The sequence below is a fragment of the Lolium perenne genome, chromosome 1 (assembly GCF_019359855.2).
Source record: "Lolium perenne isolate Kyuss_39 chromosome 1, Kyuss_2.0, whole genome shotgun sequence".
NCBI classification, from domain to species: domain Eukaryota; kingdom Viridiplantae; phylum Streptophyta; class Magnoliopsida; order Poales; family Poaceae; genus Lolium; species Lolium perenne.
Window position 1 is genome coordinate 16,275,720 of NC_067244.2, and position 24,409 is coordinate 16,300,128.

The 24,409-nt window shown below is 47.7% G+C and overlaps 1 pseudogene; it reads left to right on the top strand.

Moving 5' to 3' along the window:
- Positions 1-225: 225 nt before the first annotated feature.
- LOC127328763 (uncharacterized) overlaps positions 226-24,409 on the top strand; it is an 80,959-nt pseudogene continuing 56,775 nt past the window's right edge.

A 24,409-nucleotide genomic window follows, 5' to 3' on the forward strand; every position in this document is an offset into this window, starting at 1 on the left:
CAAAATCTTCACGAAAGTTCTTGTCAATAGATTGGTCAAGATAATTTGGAAGGTAATTAGGATCTGACAAACTGCCTTCTTCAATGGGAGGTACATTTTGGAAGGAGTGGTGATCATGCATGAAACTCCGCCTATGTTGTCCCAACATAGTCGGTCCCAAGCCCGGGTAAAGGAGGAGGGTTGTGATAGGCTTGACGAGCCAAGGTAAAAAATCTAGCCACTCTAATGGAGATGAAACCCAAAAGATTTTCGTTGGGGCGTAACCCTCTTAGCGACGCGCCATATCGGAACCCGGGTGTGGTGTCAAATAATGGGCAAGGGCCGGGTCGTCACCCCCTAGGTGGTGCGCCGTATCTTGATCTGGATACGGTGAAAGTGAGCAAGGATCAGGTCATCGCATCCTTAGTGGTGCGCTACATCGGCGCTCGGGTGTAGTGGAAAATGAGCAAGGGTCTTTGCATTTGACTCGACGAGTGCGAAGGGTAAGGAAGCTAGCCAAGCCTACGAGGTTTCTCTTAGGTAGCTGGAACGTAGGGTCCCTGACAGGTAAGCTTCGGGAGCTAGTTGATACAACGGTGAGGAGAGGTGTTGATATCCTTTGCATCCAGGAGATCAAGTGGAGGGGACAGAAGGCGAAGGAAGTAGAGGATACCAGCTTCAATCTGTGGTATACGGGAACGACTCCAAACAGAAATGCAGTAGGCATCTTGATCAACAAGAGCCTCAAATCTGGAGTGGTAGACGTCAAGAGATGTGGGGACTGGATTATCCTGGTCAAGCTGGTAGTTGGGGACTTAGTTCTCAATGTTATTAGCGCTTATGCCCCACAAATAGACCACAATGAGAACACCAAGAGGGAGTTTCGGGAAGGCCTAGAGGACTTGGTTAGGGGTGTACCCAGTGGTGAAAAGCTCTTCATAAGAGAAGACCTTAATGACCATGTGGGTACATCTAACATAGGTTTTGAAGGGATGCATGGGAGCTTTGCCTATGGCATCAAGAATCAAGAAGGGGAAGATGTCCTAAGATTTGTTTTAGCGTACAACATGATCGTACCTAACACCCTCTTTAAAAAGAGAGAATCACATCTAGTGTCTTTTAGTAGTGGCACCACAGTATCCAGATTGACTTCATCCTCTCAAGGAGAGAAGACAAGAGTGTGTGCCTAGATTGTAAGGTGATACCTGGAGAGAGTGTTGTCTATCAGCATAAGCTTGTGGTGGCTGACTTCCGCTTTTGACTTCATGTCCAGCGGGATAAGCGTGCGAAAGTCGCTAGAACGAAGTGGTGGAAGCTCAACGGGGAGGTAGCTCAGACGTTCAAGGAGAGGGTCATTAAGGAGGGCCCTTGGGAGGAAGGAGGTGATGCGGACAAATATGTGGATGAAGATGGTGACATGTATTCGTAAGGTGGCCTTAGAGGAGTTTGGACTGTCCAGGGGAAGTAGAAGCGAAGTTAGGGATACCTGGGGGTGGAACACTAATGTCCAGAAGGCTATTAAGGAGAAGAAGGATTGTTTCAGACGCCTGTACCTGGATAGGATTGTAGACAACATGGAGAAGTACAAGATGGCAAAGAAGGACGCAAAGCGAGCTGTGAGTGAAGCAAAGGGTCAGGCGTATGAGAACCTCTACCAGCGGTTAGGCACAAAGGAAAGCGAAAATGACATCTATAGGATGGCCAAGATCAGAGAGAGGAAGACAAGGGATGTTGACCAAGTCAAATGCATCAAGGATGGAGCAGAACAACTCCTGGTGAAGGACAAGGAGATTAAGCATAGATGGCGGGAGTACTTCGACGGGCTCTTCAATGGGGAGACTGAGAGCTCTACCATTGAACTGGACAACTCCTTTGATGATACCAGTAGAAGATTTGTGCGGCGAATCCAGGAGTCTGAGGTCAAAGAGGCGTTGAGAAGGATGAAGGGAGGCAAGGCAATGGGCCCTGATTGTATTCCCATTGAGGTGTGGAGAGGCCTCGGAGACATAGCGATATTATGGCCAACTAAGCTCTTCAACTCCATTTTTCGGGCAAACAAGATGCCAGAAGAATGGAGACGCAATATATTAGTATCAATCTTCAAGAACAAAGGGGATGTTCAAAGTTGTAATAACTACCGTGGAATTAAGCTTATGAGCCATACAATTAAGCTATGGGAGAGAGTCATTGAGCACCGCTTAAGACGAAGACAAGCGTGACCAAAAATCAGTTTGGTTTCATGCCTGGGAGGTCGACCATGGAAGCCATCTTCTTGGTACGACAACTCACGGAGAGATACACGGAGCAAAAGAAGGACCTGCATATGGTGTTCATTGACTTGGAGAAGTCCTACCCACGACATGTCATGTGGTGGGCCTTGGAGAAGCACAAAGTCCCAGAAAAGTACAATACCCTCATCAAGGACATGTATGATAATGTTGTGACAAGTGTTCGAACAAGAGATGGCGATACCGATGACTTCCCGATTAAAATAGGACTACGCCAAGGGTCAGCTTTGAGCCCTTATCTATTTGATTTGGTGATGGATGAGGTCACAAGGGATATACAAGGAGATATCCCATGGTGTATGCTCTTTGCGGATCATGTGGTCCTAATCAATGATAGTCGAACGGGGGTCAATAAGAAGTTAGAATTATGGAGACAAACCTTGGAATCGAAAGGTTTTAGACTTAGTAGTACTAAAACCGAGCACATGACGGTTTTAGTACTACTAGGCACGAGGAGGAGGAGGTTAGCCTGGATGGGCAGGTGGTGCCTCAGAAGGACACCTTTCGATACTTGGGGTCAATCCTGCACAAGGATGGGGATATTGATAAATATGTGAACCACCAGATCAAAGCCGCATGGATGAAGTGGCGCCAAGTTTCTGGCATTCTTTGTGATAAGAGAGTGCCACAAAAGCTAAAAGGCAAGTTCTATAGGATGGCGGTTCAACCCGCAATGTTGTATGGCGCCGAGTGTTGGGCGACTAAAAGGTGGCATGTTCAACATTTAGGTGTCGCGGAGATGCACATGCTGAGATGGATGTGTGGCCACACAAGGAAGGACCAGGTCCGGAATGATGATATACGACATAGAGTTGGGGTAGCACCGATTGCAGAGAAGCTTGTCCAACATCGTCTAAGATGGTTTGGCCATATTCAGGGCAGACCTCCAGAAGCTGCAGTGCATAGTGGACGGCTAAAGCGTGTTGATAATGTCAAGAGAGGACGGGGTAGACCAAACTTGACATTGGAGTAGTCCATAAAGAGAGATCTGAAGGACTGGAGTATCACCCAAAAACTAGCCATGGAAAGAGTCGCGTGGAAGCTTGCTTTCCATGTGCCAGAACCATGAGTTGGTTACGAGATCTTATGGGTTTCACCTCTAGCCTACCCCAACTTGTTTGGGAATAAAGGCTTTGTTGTTGTTTGTTTGTTTTGGTGATCATGCATGAAACTTTAAATGAAATACATGCTAAAAAATGTTTTGGGGGTTCTTTTCAAAATAGATTTTGAAAAAGCCTTCGACAAGATCAACTAGACCTTCCTTTTACAGATTCGTGAGATGAAAGGTTTTCCATCTGGCTGGAACAACTTAATCATGAAACCTATAAAAGAGGATAATATTGGAATCAGGGTTAATGACGAGGTTGGACCTTATTTCTTCACACACCAGGCCTATGACAAGGGGATATTCATTCGCCTATGTTGTTTGACCTGGCCACAGATGCCTCATCCATCATGATAAAATGCGTGGTAGATAATGGGATCTTAAAGGGCCTAGGATCTAGGCTTATATAGAAGGGTGTATCGATTCTGCAATATGCAGATGATACGATCCTTCTCTTAGAAAATGACCTAGAACAAGCAAGAAATCTGAAATTCATTTTATGTCTTTTTGAGCAAATGTCGGGTTTGAAGATAAATTTCCACAAAAGTGAAGTTATCCTTGGTGATGCTCTAAAAAGTAATAAGGAATTCGAGGAATCCCAATGAAATATTTAGGAATCCCAATTGATGAAAAAAGAATTCGCTTAAAAGATTGGAAACCTATATTAGAGAAACATGAAAACATATTATGTTGTTGGCAAGGGAAGAATTCCACTTTAATTAATTCTTCCCTGACAAGCATTCTTTTGTATATGCTTACCTTCTATAGGATACCTATTGGCATTAAGCACAAAGTTGACATGATATAATATTGTTTCCTTTGGAGTGGTGGTAAGAGTAAACAAAAGTATCATATGGTGAAATGGTCAAATGTTTTGCCTTCCTAGAGATCAAGGTGGCCTAGGTATCCTGGATCTGGGAATCATGAACATTTCCTTGCTGCAAAATGGTTATGGCAATTGTTGAATGACACATGACCATGGCAAGAACTTCTTTGGAAAAAAATACTTGAGTAAAACCACTTTGGGCCAAGTCACGGATAAAAATGGGGATTAACATTTCTGGCAAGGCCTTATGGATGTTAAGAAACTTTTTTGGCCCTATTGTCGGATTAATGTGGGGAATATTTCTCAAACGAAGAGGATCCTTCTCTAAAAATTGTTTGTTCTGTGGCAAAGATGAGACAATTAACCATCTCTTTTTTGAGTGCCCTGTAGCTAGATACATTTGGAACATTGTCTGTTTTGCGACTGGCTACCCATGTCAGTTCACATATGTAGATGATTGCTTTATAGGCTGGCTGAAGGGTTTCCCAAAAATGAAACGGAGGCTACTCGCGGTATGAGTGGTTGTTGTTTTATGGGCAATCTGGAAAACATGAAACACGACATGCTTCGACCAAAAATGGCTTGCTGAACCAATTGTCATTATTTACAGGATGGTATACTGGATTGATTACTGGAGTGGTTTGCAGGTGAAGGAGGACGTAAAGCTGGAACTACAACGGGGTACAAGGTTGTTGCGAAGAGTCGCTGAGGAGATCTTCGCTGCTAGAGGGAGATGGAGATCATGGATACCAAGGATTGGTGCATAGGAGTAGAAAAAGGGGGAAATGAAGGTGAAGTGAGGAAGGGACGACAAAAAAAGAACTGGATGCTGCTGTGTAAAATGCTAGAACTTGTTTGGAAGTTGTTTCTGGATGCGTTGTTGAAGGTTTTTTCATCCTTTCTTTTGTTGTTCTTTGCAAGATGTGTCTTGCTAGAAAGCACCTTCTGGAATTAGCTGCGGCTTTGGTGGTTTTGATGTGTTTCAGATGTAGCAGAACATGGTTTCTATTAAATGAAATCGGGGTGCAATCCCTTTTCTTAAAAAAAATCTCTCAACCGAATGCGGACGAAGGATTATTTCGTCGAGGTTTGCACCTACCATGTTACATCTCGTTCTTAGGGTTATCACATGGGAAGAGATCTCTTTATGTGCATCGCCAAAGTTTGCGATGCTAACTTTCTTTTTTTACTTTCCAGAGGAATTATGTCGGCTAAATTGGATTTAGTGCATATCAAAAGATATATGTGGCAATGCAAGGTATTTTGGTTGATTGCACCGATGAGTATACTATGCTCGAGTGTGTGAGGAGGTTTGCGAAAATGGTTATCAAGGTCTCCGGTCATGATTGATGGTCGGACATGCATATGAGCATTGATTGCATACACTGTAGGTGGAAGAACTTCCCAGTGGCATGGCACAACCATTATACACTACACTATTCATCATCGGGATTCGACTATCGTGCTTGAAGGAATGACGTCCGAAGACTTCTGGATTTAAAATCATTTATTTAGGTTTCTAGGTCCTCTCAATGACATGAATGTTTTGTAGAGGTCACATCTATATGCTAGGCTTGCGATTGATGATGCTCCGTCTTGCGACTTCATGGTCAATGGCCATGAATATAACATGTGGTACTGTTGAGTTGATAACATCTACCCTTCATGGTCAAAAATTGTGAAGACAATTTCAAATCCTTAAGGTAAAAAGGCAATCTCAGTATGGCAAATGTCAAGGAGCGTTGCGAAAGGGCATTGAGAGAGATTTTGTTGTGTTGCAAGCTCGGTTTGGACATTATTTGAGGCCCTCTACCTGTTTCAGGGCAAGAAATCCCTCACCAATATCATGACGACACATTTGATTCTTGATACATTGCAAACGTATTTATAATTTTTGATGCTTCATGCTTGTTTTACACCAAATGTTATATGTTTTGCTTACACTTCGTGGCACTTTTATGCATTTTCCGGAACTAACCTATTGACAAGATGCCACAGTGTCAGTTCCCTATTTTCTGCTGTTTTGTATTTCAGAAAAGTTGTACGGGAAATATTCTCGGAATTGGACGAAACAAAAGCTAAATCTCCTATTTTCCCCGGGACAAAGACGGAGTCCAGAGCAGACACGTGGGAGGGCCAGAGAGGGGCCACACCATGCCTTGGCGCGGCCCAGGTCCTGGTCGCGCCATGGGGTTGTGTGGGCCCCCTGGCGTCCACCGACCTCGCCCTTCCGCCTATAAGAAGCCTCCAGACGCGAAAACCCTAAATCAACCAGCCTCTGTCCACGAAAAGTTGTGTAGCTCTGCCGCCATCGAAGACACGATTCGGGGGACAGCTGTTCCGGCACCCTGTCAGGACGGGTAATTGGCCCCAAAGCCATCTCCATCGACTACACCGCCATCTTCATCGTCGTTGGTGACTCCCATGATGAGGAGTGAGTAGTTCTCCCCCGAGGCTGAGGGCTTTACCGGTAGCTATGTGGTCTATCTATCTCTCAATGTATGATCTTTATGTGATCATGAGCTTTGTAATCTTGTTGAATAAGTAGATGTTATTCTTCAACTATTGTGCTACTCAAGTGGTTTTATTATGTGATCTCCGGGGACACCTTGTCTCGCGGTGTGAAGGTGACAATGTGCACACCGTGTTTGTCTCTTAGACAAAACTTTATAGAAATACTTATGAATTGTGGTGTCTAGTTAGTACCATCTTTGTATGCTCAAAGTGATAGCATGGGGTGTCCATAGATTGGGAATGCGAACTTTAAGGAGTGCTTATGCAGCCCTACGCAGTGAATTTGTATTTTTATCAAACAAGAGAGTGGTTCAAAGTAGCGCAGTGAAGAGATAATATTTATGTATTCAATTACGGTATCATTGTTGGGAGTGTCCACTACTGAAAGTATGACCCTAGGCCTTCTTTCTAAGCATTGAAACACCGTTTACAACCAGTTCTGCTACATATTTGTTGGGGACATCTTGACCTCTACCTCCCTGAGTTCGATAAACCTTGGGTGATCCACTTAAGGGAAACTTGCTGCTGTTCTACAAATCTTTGCACTTGGAGGCCCAACACTGTTGACGTGGGCATTACCCTTCGGGTAACCGACATTGCCCTATCCTGTACGGCCCAACTGGAGGCCCATGAAGATACCCGATGGCAAGGTGGGCCACTAGGACGACACTCAAAAGGTTTCCTTGAAGAACAAGACGGAGAGAAGCCGAACAAGGAAAGTTTAGAGCTAGGTATTTTGTAAACCTAGTTGTACCCGGACAGATCTCTTGAGACCTGGCCTCCTATATAAGGGCCAAGAGAGGGGCTGCCAAGGGACGGAATCAATCTTAGCAACTTTAGCCACCATAAGTCTAGAGCTAGGTCGCCGTAGCACTTAGCCTCTTGACGAGATCACAGGCGAAACCTTCGACACCCCATTGTAACCCGATATTTTCATAATCAAGATCAGACAGGCAGGACGTAAGGGTTTTACCTCATCGAGGGCCCCGAACCTGGGTAAATCGCTCTCCCCGCTTGTCTGTTAACTGATGTCTTGTGTCAGCCTACAGGATTCCATCAACACGAAGCCCCAAACGGAGGGCATTGCCGAGGAGTACCCTCGACAATTGGCGCCATCTGTGGGAAGCCTGTCGGCACAAGGCAGGTCATCGGCAGTACCGGTCACGTCTAAAGCGTTCGGTGCTGGAGTCACCAACACCGTCAGATCCGAAAGATCCAGTCCGCTGCGGATCCTTCGAGTTCGTACCACATACCGAGGCGTCGCGTCCAATCTCTGCAGAATCACGCGACAACATGGATACTACTTTCGGTGGTGTTCACTTCATCATCGATTCCAGAGGGTTTCTTCGCCTCCCTAGTTCGAACGCATCAAGCCTGAGAACTTCGGCTTTAGAAGATATCGCGCCAGCAGCAGCTTTTGCGGTCCTATCCAGGAGTGCGGGAGAGGGTAGCCGAAGCAGCTTCGGCGCCGTAGAGGAGCAAAGGAAAAGACGAAGGGACTCACGTCGTGAAGAAGAAAAGCAAATCATGACTCGCCCCCGACAGTATGAACGTGGATGCCACAGCACGCAATCGAGCAAGAATCGCCTTCGCACACCTTGCCTATCGGCCACAGAGCAAATTGAAGCGCCGTGTTATCTACACTCTTACATCGATCCGAAGGATGGCCTTGAAAAATCCAGTCATTTGCTCAGAAATTGTCGGCAGTTCCTCGAAATTTGGCAGTTCTGCGACGATCTTAGGGATGAAGCAGCGGCAAGAGTTCACACGATGGAGAGAAGGGTGGCGTCCTATAGTTACCCGCCAGAACCATACATACCTGAGCCGTACGTACCAGCAGGAGGAGATGTTGCCTGCCAAAACCCACCGGCGAGCAGCGACGAGCAACACGAAGAGCCGGGAGGCTTCCAAGACTGCTGGTGGGCCCTGGTCCCTCGGTCGACGGCCCGCAATGCTCTGGCACACGTCCTGACGGTCGCAAGGGCATGCCACCTGACCTATACCTGGGCAGGGAGGTGTTGGATCGCTTCGATTAGTTTCCTGCATGGTGGACACGTAAACATTAAATGAGCCTCGATCGGCTCTCAGGTTACCCTGCTCATCGGCTCAAAGAGCCGATTGACCCATGGTTCGTATAGATCTTGCAATAACATGGGTATCCTGCTTCATTAATATTAAGCTAAATCGATCTACGACAGTTTAGGGTTTTCACCGTATAACCGGAACATCCTACACGTAGTTGAGCCTAGCAGATACGAAAGATGATGGAAAACTAACCCTAAAAGAGGCCTAAAAACCAACATAGAGTCGATTCCCGGAACATCCCTTCTAGGATCGGTAAGCCATACCTAGCGCACTACCAGATCGTTCAACCCGTTTGCAAGGCCTAACCATACGGATATCAAACTAATCCTTGCAGAACAAGGAGCAACTATAACAGATCAAATCTACTAAATAAAGATGAAGCAAGATGCCGCCCTTACACCTAAGATAGGTGTAAGGACGGCTAGACATCGAGGGGCAGCATAGCTAAGCAAGCATATCAAAAGAACGACGATGCAAGCCCCAAAACATCTACGATAAGTAGTGTTACTCGCCATCAACAAGGCTTCAGTACGAGCAACACCAGATAACGAATAAACCTATACTGCCTAGAAACCCTCGAAACAAGGGGTGGCGATGCGCCTAGATTGTGTTTGTTGTGAACGTGGTCGTCCTTTTTTTCAACCCTAGGTACATATTTATAGTCCGTAGACTTTCTATCTTTGGAATACACCTAACCGTGTACGAGCTAAACTCTATCTCTTAATTCTAAACTAAGATGCAATCTACTATAATATACAGATACACGAGCAATCTAGCCCAAACTCTCGTGCAAGGCCGCTTCAGAGACGCTCCACGTGTATATCCTCCAAGCCCATCTCAATTACGGCCCATCTCCTGCTATGGCTAAATTCTGGTGATAACACATGCCCCCTGGTTTTGGTAATGATAATTTCAAAACCACTCTGTTTTTTCTTCGTAGGGTCAAGTCGTGGCAGAGCAGAACCGTCACAGTATCCATCATCATGATGCCTTGTCTTCTCAACTTCTCTGCACGATTTGACAGTTTTGGCACCATGTCTTCGAAACTGCCACAACATTGAATCGCCTTTCATTATATCCCTTTATTTAAACTCGTCCAGGCAGTTCGCTTCTTCATTCCCCTGTTCCGCACTAGCCATCGGCAAAAAACCCATCTCGGCCACCATGGATTCCTCTTCCTCCTCTGTCTCCTCAGGCCTTTCTTTCCAATCCTCCCCCTCCAGTGAGCTAGAGCCGGAGGTCAACCTGATGGCGATATACGAGGCCCTCGCCCCCCAGTATTGGGACGCGAGGGATTGGGACTCCTCCATCGAGTCGGAGGACGACGAGCCCCCAACTGACGGGGAGGAGGACCTCCAGTTCCTTGTCGACGGGGAGCTGGAGGCGGAGAGCGACGACGACCTCTTCTCATGGGAGGCGGACATCTTCTCCGACGAGGAGGACGAGGAAGCGGAGGAGGACTCCACCTCCGAGGAGTACCCGCCGGCAAAACGCTTCCGCGCCGGGTCGGACGACGATGTCGACGACGACGACGAGGAAGATGAGGCCCCTGCCGGCGGCTTCGACATCAGTGACGAGGAGATCGCTGGCAGCAGCATCGACAGCGGCGCAGACGGCGACGATGAGGGCAGCGACGGCCCGTAGATTAGGGACTAGTAGTAGTGCACTAGGCAGTAGCTTATCCTTTTGAGAGCAATCGGCTCTTTCTTGTAAAATCCCTCTTTGAATCAATGCAAAATGTTCTTCCAATTTGATTTTCCAATTGTCCAATTTCAAATCTTCCGATTGTCAAAGTAAGTCAACGCACCAAGAACTGATAGCAGCGTATCGGTCTTTCACCATCAAACGCCCATAAGGCTAACCCGATAACCAAATTAGACAGGTTCAAGCAGACATTCCCAAAATTTAGATGATAACTTGATACCTGCTCATAATATTTTGTAGCTCTAGAGTCGATGGCTGCGCATCGGCTGTTTTATTCTCAAGTCGATGTCTGTGCATCGGCTATACCTAACACCCTGTTGCTTTGCACATATATTTCTTTTTATCGGCCGATTTCATACATCGGCCCCCATATTCCACTGTTCATCATCCCCATACTTGGGAAGAGAATTTTTTTTTACTGGCCGATTTCGTGCATCGGCCTCCATATTTTACTGCCCATCATCCCACATACTTGGGAAATACTTCTTGAGATGCTGGCCATTGACGGCCACTGGGAACTTCACACCATCCAACTGCTCGAGCATGTATGCATTCCCCTTTAAAACTTGGTCGACTTTGTACGGTCCGTGCCAATTTGGAGACCATTTACCATACGCTTTATCCTTAGTCCCCAATGGCAACACAGCTTCCCATACCAGATCACCAACGTGGAACTCCTTCGGTCTCACCTTCTTATTATATGCGCGAGCTACCTTGGCTTTGTTCTCCTTGATTTTCTCAAGCGACCATAATCTGAGTTCCGTTACATCCTCAATGCTGTCACTCATCAGGGCTGCATATTCTTCAGTTGTTAAATCATTCTGAAACGTAGTCCGTCTCGAGCCAGCCGTGATTTCCCAGGGTAATACGGCTTCTTGTCCATAGACCAGATGGTATGGCGAGGTTTTTATCGCTCCATGGCATGACATGCGATACGCCCACAAAGCTTCTGACAAAACCTCGTGCCAACGTCTAGGGTACTCGTCAATTTTCCTCTTAATCAGCTTGATAAGGCTCTTGTTGGACGCTTTAGCTTGCCCATTTGCTTGAGCATAGTATGGAGACGATCGGATCAGCTTGATTCCCATGTCCTCGCAGAACTTTCTAAAATCCTTAGAAACGAAAACCGAACCTCCATCGGTCGTGATAGTCTGGGGAATCCCGAATCTATGAATGACATGCTCCTTCACGAAACTAATGACATCTTTGGATGCTACTGACTTCATAGGGATGGCCTCCACCTATTTAGTGAAATAATCTGTAATGGCCAGAACCCACTCATGGCCTTTGCTCGATGGAGGATTAAATTTGCCGATCATATCCATGCCCCAACCTCGAAATGGCCAAGGCTTGATGATGGGATTCATCGCTGATGCAGGTACCATCTGAATGCTCCCAAACTTCTGACATGCTTGACACCCTTTATAATAATTAAAACAATCCTCAAGCATGGTGGGCCAATAAAATCCCGATCGCCTGATCAGCCATTTCATCTTATGAGCCGATTGATGCGTTCCACAGGCACCTTCATGTACCTCATGTAAGAGCCGATTGGACTCGGTTGGTCCCAAACATTTGAAAAGTAACCCTTCCAACGTCCTGTAGAACATGTCATCCCCAATTAGGACGTACTTCATGGCCTTGTATCTTATCCGTTTAGGTGCCCCCCGAGCCGAATCTTTCAAGTAATTGAAAATATCGGCTCTCCAGTCATCTGGTTCCATGAACTGCACCTGGACATCGGTTCCATCTGCTATATCCTTGTATCCTGATGCCATCTGTGCGAGATCGTTCGCCTCGGTATTCTGCGACCTTGGGATCCAATTGAAATTTATATACCTGAACTGCGTCATCAGCTCACGGCATTGCATCCATAATGGGAAGAGCGACTCGCTCTCACATTTGTATTCCTCCGTGAGTTGGGAAATCACCAATTTGGAGTCTCCAAAAATTTCCACTGCTTCTGCCCCAGCTTCAAATAGCAACTCCATTCCCTTGCATATTGCTTCATACTCAGCGACATTGTTGGTGCAAGGGGTAGGTAACCTGATGGAGAAGGAATATGTTGCCCCCCGAGGCGACATGAGTAGAATGCCGATGCCGCAACCATCCTCACAGACCGATCCATCGAAGATCCTGGCCCATGCACGCACAGTCAGTGCTGCTATATCAGTGTTTATTCGTTCAGCAATAAGATCGGCCAATGCCTGACCCTTGACTGCTTTCGCAGGTTGATACCGGATATCAAATTCCGATAATGCAAACATCCATTTACCGAGTCGGCCTTTCAACACAGCAGCCGACAACATATGCTTGATGACATCCGATTTGCATATGACGATAATTTCTGCTGACAGCAAGATGTGCTGAATCTTGGTGCAGGTGAAAAACAAACAGAGGCACAACTTCTCGATCTCAGGGTACCTCGTTTCTGCATCCAACATCCTTCTGCTGAGGTAGAAAACTACTCTCTCCAGACCATCATAAACTTGCACCACCACTGAGGCGATGGAAGTGTCAGCTACTGACAAGTAAATGTAGAATGGCCTGTCTTGCTGTGGCGGAACCAACACAGGTGGCTTCGTTAGATACTCCTTAATCTCGTCAAATGCTTGCTGTTGCTCTGCCCCCCAGCAGAACTCCTCATCAGATTTAATTTTCACCAAGCCCATGAACGGCTCGATTCGCCCTGACAGATTGGAGATGAATCTTCTGACGAAGTTGATTTTGCCGATGAGACACTGGAGTTCTTTCTTCGTGGTAGGTGGCTTCATCGTTCGCACTGCCTCTTGGCTTTTCAGGCCGATCTCAATGCCACGTTCATGAACCAAGAAACCCAAGAATTGGCCGGCCGTTACACCAAAAGCACACTTCTTTGGATTCATTCTTAGTCCGAACTTTCTAGTTTGGTCCAGGACGTGTCGCAAATCCTCCAAGTGTCCTTCCACTGCAACAGACTTGACCACCACGTCATCAATGTAAATCTCTACCAATTTGCCGATCAGATCATGAAAGATGTAATTCATGGCTCTTTGGTACGTCGCGCCGGCATTTTTCAGCCCAAATGTCATGACTACATACTCAAACAAGCCCACCGAGCCTGGTACTCTGAATGCAGTCTTGTGTATATCTTCTGGAGCCATGAAAATTTGGTTGTAGCCGGCATTGCCATCCATGAAACTTAGAACCTTATGACCATCAGCTGCATTGATCAACGTCTCTGCTACCGGCATTGGGTACTCATCCTTTGGAGTGGCTCTATTGAGATCCCGAAAATCTATGGCGATGCGCCATCGGCCGTCCTTTTTCTCTACAGGTACGACGTTAGAAATCCACTCAGCATACCTGCATGGCCTGATGAATCCGGCGTTCAGCATTTTCTCGATCTCTTTCTTGACTTCTACCAGAATTTCGGCCTTCATCTGTCATGCTCGCTGCTGGAACGGCCGAAATCCTTTCTTCAGAGGGAGCCGATGCTCAATGATGCTCCTGTCTAACCCTGGCATCTCTGTGTAATCCCATGCAAAACAATCTGGGTATTCTTTCAACAAAGCTATCATCAGGCTCCTCAGATGCGGATCTAATTTTTTGCTGATAAATGTTGGTCGTGGCTTATCCCCAGGACCAATGTCAATCTGTTCTAGCTCATCAGCTGATGTAAACCCATATCCTAGCTTTCCGTCGCCTGCTAGATCGATGCTGCACACAGGCAAAACATATGGTGAGGACAATATTGGCCGATTGCTTGAACCGGCCTCCTTTTCCATTGCATTACTCAATGAGGGTTTACAACTTATTTATGCTCTACGACAACTACGTGACATGCTTGTGGTGAGATCATTGCTTTTTATTTTTTGGGGCCGATCGCAGGGATCGGCCTTGCCACGTACGTCTATTGACTTTGGTCTTGCTACTCTGTCAGGCCAGTGGATAAGACCAGCCTCACCCCATTTTTTGAAGCTTCGATGCGCTCACAGCCGTCTAAACTGATTCCAGAAATCGGCTCTTGATCGTCTGCATCCCAAATATTCATGCCAGCTAGTGAGATCTCGATCGAGTCATCTGCATGAACGACCTCCACTTCATCTCCATCCCACTGTATCAGGCATTGGTGCATCGTGGATGGAATACAGCAGTTGGCGTGAATCCAATCCCTCCCTAGCAGGACAGCGTAGGTGCTCTTGCTGTCGACGATGAAGAATGACGTAGGGATGGTTTTTCGACCCACGGTTAGATCAACGTTCAGCACGCCTTGCGCCTCTGATGCTTGGCCGTTGAAATCGCTTAGCGTGACGTTGGTCTTGATCAGATCTTCGTTAGAGCGTCCCAAACGCCGTAGCATGGAGTATGGCATTATATTGACTGCCGCTCCCGTGTCGACCAACATCTTGTTGACAGGCTGCCCATTGATATAACCTCTTAGGTACAGGGCCTTCAAGTGCCTGTAGCTCCTCTCTCGTGGCTTCTCAAAGACAACTGGCCGTGGACCGCAGTCAAACTGTGCTACTGGCACTTCTTCAGTTCTTGGAGCATGAAACTCCGACGGCAGTATGAACACCATATTTGTGTCAGCCGATGCCTCCGCATCGGCTTTTGTCTGCTTGGGGCGCCATTCCTTCTTATGTGGCCGCGCCTCCGTCTCCAATGTCTGCTGAATTTTCACGGCCAGATCGGGCCGTGCTTTCCTTAACGTGTACAGGTACTGCGCTTCGGCTTCCTCCAAGTTACGTAGCCGCTGAACCCTACGCTTCTGGGAATGACTGAGTCCATCAGGGCACCACCTTGGCCGGTGGTACCTATCTTCTTCTTCATCTTCTGACTCCTCGAAGTCTTCATCTCGAGATGACTCAGCTCGTCCGCTCTGAGGTGGGAGAGGCCCTAGACGCTTGAACAGTGAAACCTCACTTGTGCCCTTCCTCTGCTGTCTACATTCTGGGCAGTTGTCGATTGTAGGCAATCGGCTCATTCCTGAGTCCCAGCAGTGCTTAAAGAAAGGACAATCCCAGTGTCTGTCCATGTCTTCCTGCTCTCTTGATCTCCCTTTAGCGCGGCGTTCATATCCTTCATCGTCTCTATCATATCGACGATGTTTTCTGTTGTTTGCACCAGACCGACGATATCTGTCGTCATCGACATCGTACCGCTGGCGTCGGTCGTACTGGTACTCATATTTGTTAAGGAGATGCGCGGAGAGTGGCCGTTGGTACCGCACGTGACGAGGCGGTTCCTCGGCAATGCCCATCATGAGGGCTTGGGTTTTAGAGAAAGGCGACGACGGAAGTTCCGGGAGCGAGGCGGTACACGACGTACCCAGGTTCACGTCCCCACGGTGGAGGATCGCTACGTCCTGCTAGCAATCCACTATATGAATATATGTATACAGGGGCCGCCATAGGCGGAGTTGTTGGATCTAGTCTAGTTCTAATCCGCGGGTTGCGGTGTCTAGGCGTATCGCCTCTATGATTATGCTTCTGATTGTATATGTCCCTAAGGGGTGCCCCTGCCTGGCTTTATATATCAGCCAAGCTAGGGTTTACAAGAGTCCTAGTAGGATTTATATTGGAGTCTTCTTTCCTTGTAGTCCAAGTTGAGGCGCGTGCAAGTCCAGCTTGCCAAGTCCTTGTGCTGGTCCATCTTCATAGTTTGCACCGGGTATGGCAATGTCGAGTACCCGAAGGGTTATGCCCACGTCAGTAGCCCCCGAGTGTCTGGTCGAAGTGAAGCTTCGGGCAGGGACTAAAGTTGTCTTCGCCGAATGTCTTGATCATCTGTTGAATCTTGTGCTTGATGTAGAGTCGAAGTTGCTTTCTGTCGGGTGCGCGAAGCGCTCCCGATGGGAGTAGCCCCCGAGTCTATGGGCGGGTGTTTGCAGCCGCGCATAGACTCAAGTTGTACTACTCGAAGATCTTGATTGTTGATGCCGATGTCTTCAACTTTATTCTTCTTTGTTGGCGAGGTTGCCATATTTTTTATCGGGTGCGCGACTAGCGCTCCCGATGGGAGTAGCCCCCGAGCCTGTAGATAAATATGAAATAGTTACGTATAGGGTGTAAAAAATGCTAAGTCAAACACCGTAGACTTTTTCAAGTTCCGAGAACTTGATGCCGATGACTCTAGTGATGCCATAGATAGAGGAGTTGATGATTCAGATGATATCCCAGAGGAGCCGATGATTGAGATGATGGCCCTGAGGAGCCGATGATTCGGATGATGGCCCTGAGGAGCCGATGATTCGGATGATGGCCCTGAGGAGCCGATGATTTAGATGATGGCCCAGAGGAGCCGATGATTGGGGTGATGGCCCAGAGGAGCCGATGATTTTATCGGGTGCGCATCCAGCGGTCCCGATGGAAGTAGCCCCCCGAGTTTGGGCACTGATGCTTGCAACCGTGAGTAGACTCAAGTCGAGCAACCCGATGTTTACAGTTTTCTTCAGGTGCCGTTGACACATTGTTGTTTATTTCAAGGGGCAAAACGCACCTTGAGCATCGTTGATGCCATTGTTTGTAAGTTTTTTGGTAGGTACATGTATATGCACTTTTACCGTGTCAATGCCGTTGGCAAATTTTGAAGGAGCAAATCTTAATTGCCCGTTTAAGCGTATGTGTATTCGTTTGTCAGCAAATTGTTTGAGTGATCAGCTCGTGTTGCAGATCTTGCTAAACCCGTTGTATGTGCAACTTTGCTTTCAACCGATGTATGTTTTTACCGTGGGTCGTTTTCGTACGTGTTTCATGATCCTTGCTATCTGCGGCACTCTTTGAGGCATCTATAGCAAAGAAAAAGAGCAAGGTCCCCGTTGCTTCATGATCCTTGCTATTTGCGGCACTCTTTGAGGCATCTATAGCAAAGTAAAAGAGAAAGGTCTTCGTTGCTTCATGATCCTTGCTATTTGCGGCACTCTTTGAGGCATCTATAGCAAAGGAAAAGAGCAAGGTCTTCGTTGCTTCATGATCCTTGCTATTTGCGGCACTCTTTGAGGCATCTATAGCAAAGAAAAAGAGCAAGGTCTTCGTTGCTTCACGATCCTTGCTATTTGCGGCACTCTTTGAGACATCTATAGCAAAGGAAAAGAGCAAGGTCTTCGTTGCTTCATGATCCTTGCTATTTGCGGCACTCTTTGAGGCATCTATAGCAAAGGAAAAGAGCAAGGTCTTCATTGCTTCATGATCCTTGCTATTTGCGGCACTCTTTGAGGCATCTATAGCAAAGGAAAAGAGCAAGGTCCCCGTTGATTACCGTCCATTGCAGCACTCGTATTTTCAGAGGCTTTTAGATGATAATTTCAGGTATAAGAAGTCTTTATATCTTCTTGAATTCCAATACACCGGCGCTCCCGATGGGAGTAATAGTCTTCATATCTTCTCGAATTCCAATACACCGGCGCTCCCGATGGGAGTAATAGTCTTCATATCTTCTCGAATTCCAATACACCGGCGCTCCCGATAGGAGTAATAGTCTTCATATCTTCTTGAATTCCAATACACCGGCGCTCCCGATGGGAGTAACCGCAATAGCTCGAAGATATTCAAGGAACCCCCGAGTAATTCCAGCGCTCCCGATGGGATCGCATCGGGTCGATATTAAATAAGATGATATCCATTGAATATTCCAGATGATGAATCCACCAACCCGAGAGTGCATCAGGAGGAGATATATCCAGAGCCGAAGAAGATAAGTCCATCGAGTAATCATAGATGATGGAGAAAATAAATCCACTGATTCGGGGAAAATAAATCCACCGAGTAATCAAGAGTACTGGAGGTAACGATGTAATGGCGCCTCCCCAATCATCGGGTGTGGCGAAATAAAGAGGAACACTTAGTTCTGCAGGCGCAGTCGAAATAGTTGCACGGCCAAAGATAGTCAGTGCGGCGGGCACAACCGAAATAATTCCGCGGACAAAGACAGTCCATGCGGCAGGCGCAGCCGAAATAATTCCGCGGACAAAGACAGTCCATGTGGCGGACGCAGCTGAAATAATTCCGCGGACAGAGACAGTCCATGCGGCGGGCGCAGCCGAAATAATTCCGCGGCCAGAGATAGTCCATGCGGCAGGCGCAGCCGCAATAATTCCGCGGCCAGAGATAGTCCACGCGGCGCCTAGCTGACGTGGCCGATGAAGAGGACGCGGTTGACATAGCTGATCCGCTGCGGGTGAGCATCCGAATATATCGGTTCCGTAATGTCAGGTCCGCGGCAGGCGAGCCCCCGAGCAAGAAGAGTGCGTGATGGCGGGCGCGGTCAGCCGAGCAGGGCAGTCGACGGGAGAGCTCCCGAATATATCAAGTCCACGATGCAACAAGCGAGCTCCTGAGCGTGGCGACTGTGCGCGGTGAAGCAGTCAAATCTTGTTCCGATCTTTGGAATCAATCGGGTGCGGGGCGAAGTTGGCCGGTGCCATACACGCTGTAGCCTGCTACATTACCCGTGCAATTTTTCCTTCTCTGGACTTGTCCCGATCTCTACGGAAGCAACAGCCTTTCTTTCCATCCTTTAATTCCTTGAATCACGTGGGTGACTTCTATCCTGAGAGTAAGTTTCCTTTCCTTCTTTTCCTAACGTGTTTTGAATGTTTCCATCTATAGTAGCAGTGGTTCATCCTGGCTTTTCTTCGAGTGCTTCCGATGTTTCCCAGAGCGTGTAGGCTTTTCTTGATCGACAGAGATGAATTGCTCCGAATTCCTTAGGTGACTGCACGCGGCTGCTTTCCCTTATGGATCCATCGACCTTGCATGAAGTAAGAGTCCTCGGGACTTGTTAATCCTCGGGAGTATTTCGTTCGGAACCGAGCGCGCTGATGTCCATCGATTAATGGAGCCAACAACCCAATTGGCTTTAAGTATGTATGTTTATTGGATTTGTGCTGGAACTTTGCACGTGGTGGCTGCAGGCTCCAGTAGAATTGGATCGTACCTTTTCCCTTGAAATTTCCCGGACAAACAGATGATGCCAGCCTGACTTCAAATCAAATCAAACATAGGCGCTCCAACGCGAAAGTGGGCTGCTGGTCAGATCGGATCTAATTTTCTTTTCTCCTCAGCCGATGAATAACTCTGCCTCTTCCGTGCGCATAGAAGTGAACATGCCAGGAATAATCTATTGCGGAACTCGATCCGACGTAATCTTGTTCTTGATGAGTACAGATCTCGCCCGGATGACGAAAACCAGCGTCGCTTTCCCACAGACGGCGCCAATTGACGAGGCGGTTCCTCGGCAATGCCCATCATGAGGGCTTGGGTTTTAGAGAAAGGCGACGACGGAAGTTCCGGGAGCGAGGCGGTACACGACGTACCCAGGTTCACGTCCCCACGGTGGAGGATCGCTACGTCCTGCTAGCAATCCACTATATGAATATATGTATACAGGGGGCCGCCATAGGCGGAGTTGTTGGATCTAGTCTAGTTCTAATCCGCGGGTTGCGGTGTCTAGGCGTATCGCCTCTATGATTATGCTTCTGATTGTATATATCCCTAAGGGGTGCCCCTGCCTGGCTTTATATATCAGCCAAGCTAGGGTTTACAAGAGTCCTAGTAGGATTTATATTGGAGTCTTCTTTCCTTGTAGTCCAAGTTGAGGCGCGTGCAAGTCCAGCTTGCCGAGTCCTTGTGCTGGTCCATCTTCATAGTTTGCACCGGGTATGGCAATGTCGAGTACCCGAAGGGTTATGCCCACGTCAGCATGCTTCTCACTTCTTCCTCGGTGAGGTACCGTCTGTTATCATATTGGGACCGGTCGCGTGGATCGGCCTCCTTCTTATCCTTGCCACGGGAGTGACTGCTCTCCTCTTTATCTTTACCATGGCGGTCTACAGGCCCTGCCATGTTGATATCGAAAGAGAAACCCGGCTGACGATTCGTGGCATGGTTGAGCTCCACCATGTTGACGCCAGGAAACGGTTGCATGTCCACTTTATGGCAAACTGACCGAAGATTAATCGGCCTTGTTCTATCGCCATTTGAATCTGTCCACGCAACACTTTGCAGTCGTTGGTGGCGTGGGTGAACGTGTGATGCCATTTGCAGTATGGTCTCCCGTTCAACTCTTGCACCGTAGGGATTTTATGGCCTTCGGGTAACTTCAGCTGTTTTTCCTTCAGCAGTAAATCGAAAATCTGCTCAGTTTTGCTTAAATCAAAGTCAAACCCTTTTGCAGGCCCTGGTTGTTTCACCCATTTGCAGGACACAGGGCCTCCCCCCGAGTCCATTCAGCCACGACGACTTCCTGATCTTCTGCAAAGTCTTCAACTTCATCTGCCTCGACCAGGCCTATCGGGCGCTTGAACTTGTCTTGGTACAATTCTGGGTGGCGCTGTTCATATAATGTTAACTTCTGAACCATGTGTGCCAGTGAATTGTACTCCACTTGGAAAGTCAGATCCTTGAGTGGCGCTGCGAGGCCTGCCACTGCCAGCTCGACTGCTTCTTTCTCAGTTAAACGAACCGAATAACATCGGTTCTTGACAGTTCTGAAACGCTGAATATACTCAGACACCGTCTCTCCCCGCCTTTGCCGCACCTCCGTCAGATCGGCAATGCCAGCTTCGGTAGCTTCTGAGTGGTATTGTACATGAAACTGCTCTTCCAGTTGCTTCCATGTCCGAACTGAATCTGGTGGCAACGAGGTGTACCACCCAAAAGCTGGACCCGTGAGAGATTGTGCAAAGAACCTTACACGTAGCGGGTCTGATGCTGAAACCATGCCCAACTGTGCCAAATATCGGCTCACATGCTCAATTGAGCTAGATCCTTCTGATCCACTGAACTTTGTGAAGTCAGGGAGCCGATACTTGGGCGGCAGCGGGATCAGGTCATATTCGTTGGGATACGGCTTGGAATAGCCGATTGTTCTCCTCTTTGGCAGGATACCAAACTGGTCTCTCGGGATTGCACTGATTTGATCCACGGTATGAGCTGCAGGGGTTGAGCTTTCATGACTTGTGCCGGTGGCATATTTAGCTAGCCACGCCTGTTTCTCAGCGTCTGCTCCAGAACTCCCTCCTGCTCCAGCAATCCCTCCTGCTGTAATTTGGTTCGTGTGCGCCCAGTTGTTGCAGTCCGGCACGTATGTGCACACGTATCCATGTGGGATCTCTTTGGGCGGCTCATACAGGAATTGGTAATCGCCAGGATCACCTCCAACCTTGTAGACGACGTATGCCGGTGAACCTTGTTGCTGAGCCGCAAGCGTGAATGGTAGTTGCGGCCTGGTGTGGAACGGTATTTCTCCCTGGTGAGTCCCTAAGGTAGGTCCTGACGGAGAATACTGATGCTTCATGATTTCCTGAACCACACGAAGCGCAACACGCTCGAAAGCGTTCACCAGGCTCTAAGAATGACGATGTAGAGAATGAGCCACCATATAATTGGTTTCCTGGTGCAGGGCTCTGGTGCGCTCCTCCGAAGGAAGAGACAGATCTACTCCATCGAGCACACCTTCGGGTGTGAATCCTTTAAACCTAATGCCATGTGAACGGGTTTTTTCGAAAGAGCCGATGAGATCGGCTTCGAAGAGAGCCTTAAGCTCATCATACTTCTTCTTGTGCTCTTCAGGCAGATCTTCGTACTTGACTGGTTCGCCTGACATCTCAACTGCAGATGTTGACGTGGTTGTTGCAGATTGTCCCACCGGGCGTGCCAGAATGTGTTGCCTGCCAAAACCCACCGGCGAGCAGCGACAAGCAACACGAAGAGCCGGGAGGCTTCCAAGACTGCTGGTGGGCCCTGGTCCCTCGGTCGACGGCCCGCAATGCTCTGGCACACGTCCTGACGGTCGCAAGGGCGTGCCACCTGACATATACCTGGTCAGGGAGGTGTTGGATCGCTTCGATTAGTTTCCTGCATGGTGGACACGTAAACATTAAATGAGCCTCGATCGGCTCTCAGGTTACCCTGCTCATCGGCTCAAAGAGCCGATTGACCCATGGTTCGTATAGATCTTGCAATAACATGGGTATCCTGCTTCATTAATATTAAGCTAAATCAATCTACGACAGTTTAGGGTTTTCACCGTATAACCGAAACATCCTACACGTAGTTGAGCCTAGCAGATACGAAAGATGATGGAAAACTAACCCTAAAAGAGGCCTAAAAACCAACATAGAGTCGATTCCCGGAACATCCCTTCTAGGATCGGTAAGCCATACCTAGCGCACTACCGGATCGTTCAACCCGTTTGCAAGGCCTAACCATACGGATATCAAACTAATCCTTGCAGAACAAGGAGCAACTATAACAGATAAAATCTACTAAATAAAGATGAAGCAAGATGCCGCCCTTACACCTAAACAAGGGGCAGCATAGCTAAGCAAGCATATCAAAAGAACAACGATGCAAGCCCCAAAACATCTACGATAAGTAGTGTTACTCGCCATCAACAAGGCTTAAGTACGAGCAACACTGATACGTCCCCGACGTATCCATAATTTCTGTCGTTCCATGCTTGTTTTATGACAATACTTACATGTTTTGCTTGCACTTTATGATGATTTCATGCATTTTCCGGAACTAACCTATTAACGAGATGCCACAGTGCCAGTTCCTGTTTTCTGCTGTTTTTGGTTCCAGAAAGGCTGTTCGGGCAATATTCTCGGAATTGGACGAAATCAACGCCAAACCTCCTATTTTTCCCGGAAGGCTCCAGAACACCGAAGAAGAGTCGGAGAGGGGCCAGGGGGCCACCACACCACATGGCGGCGCGGGCCAGACCCTGGCCGCGCCGGCCTAGGGTGAGGCGCCCCCAGGTGCCCCCCTGCGCCGCCTCTTCGCCTATAAAACCCCTTTCGACCTAAAAACACCGTACCAATTGACGAAACTCCAGAAAGACTCCAGGGGCACCGCCACTGTCGCGAAACTCCAATTCGGGGGACAGAACTCTGTCCTGGCACCCTGCCGGGACGGGGAAGTGCCCCCGGAAGCCATCTCCATCGACGCCATCGCCTCCGCCATGCTCCGTGAGTAGTTCCCCCATGGACTACGGGTTCTAGCAGTAGCTATGTCGGTATACTCTCCCCCATGTACTTCAATACAATGGTCTCATGAGCTGCCTTACATGATTGAGATTCATCTGATGTAATCGGTGTTGTGTTTGTTGGGATCCGATGGATGATACATTATGATTAGTCTATCTATAAAGTTTGTGAAGTTATTGTTGCTGCAATCTTGTTATTCTTAATGCTTGTCACTAGGGCCCGAGTGGCATGATCTTAGATTTGAGCTCTATATGTATTGCTTAGATCGTATCTACAAGTTGTATGCACATGTTACTGTCCGAAACCAAAGGCCCCGAAGTGACAGAAATCGGGACAACCGGAGGGGATGGCGGTGATGTGAGGATCACATGTTTTCACGGTGTGTTAATGCTTTGCTCCGGTACTCTATTAAAAGGAGTACCTTAATATCCAGTAGTTTCCCTTGAGGCCCGGCTGCCACCGGCTGGTAGGACAAAAGATGTTGTGCAAGTTTCTCATTGCGAGCACGTACGACTATATACGGAAAACATGCCTACATAATTAATAAGCCTGATGTTCTTTCTTAATGCTTTGATTCCTATCAATTGCCCAACTGTAATTTGTTTACCCAACACTTGTCACTTATTGGAGAGTTACCACTAGTGTAGATCGCTGGGAACCCCGGTCCATCTCTCATCATAATATACTCGTTCTACATGTCATTGGAAGTAGTATCAACTATCTTCTGGTGCCATTGCTCTCATATTGCTATTACTGCTGCTGTGTTACTGTTACTATTGCTCTCATATTACTGCTACTTTCACATCACCCCTGTTGCTAGTGCTTTTCCAGGTGCAGCTGAATTGACAACTCAGTTGTTAAGGCTTATAAGTATTCTTTACCTCCCCTTGTGTCGAATCAATAAATTTGGGTTATACTACCCTCGAAGACTGCCGCGA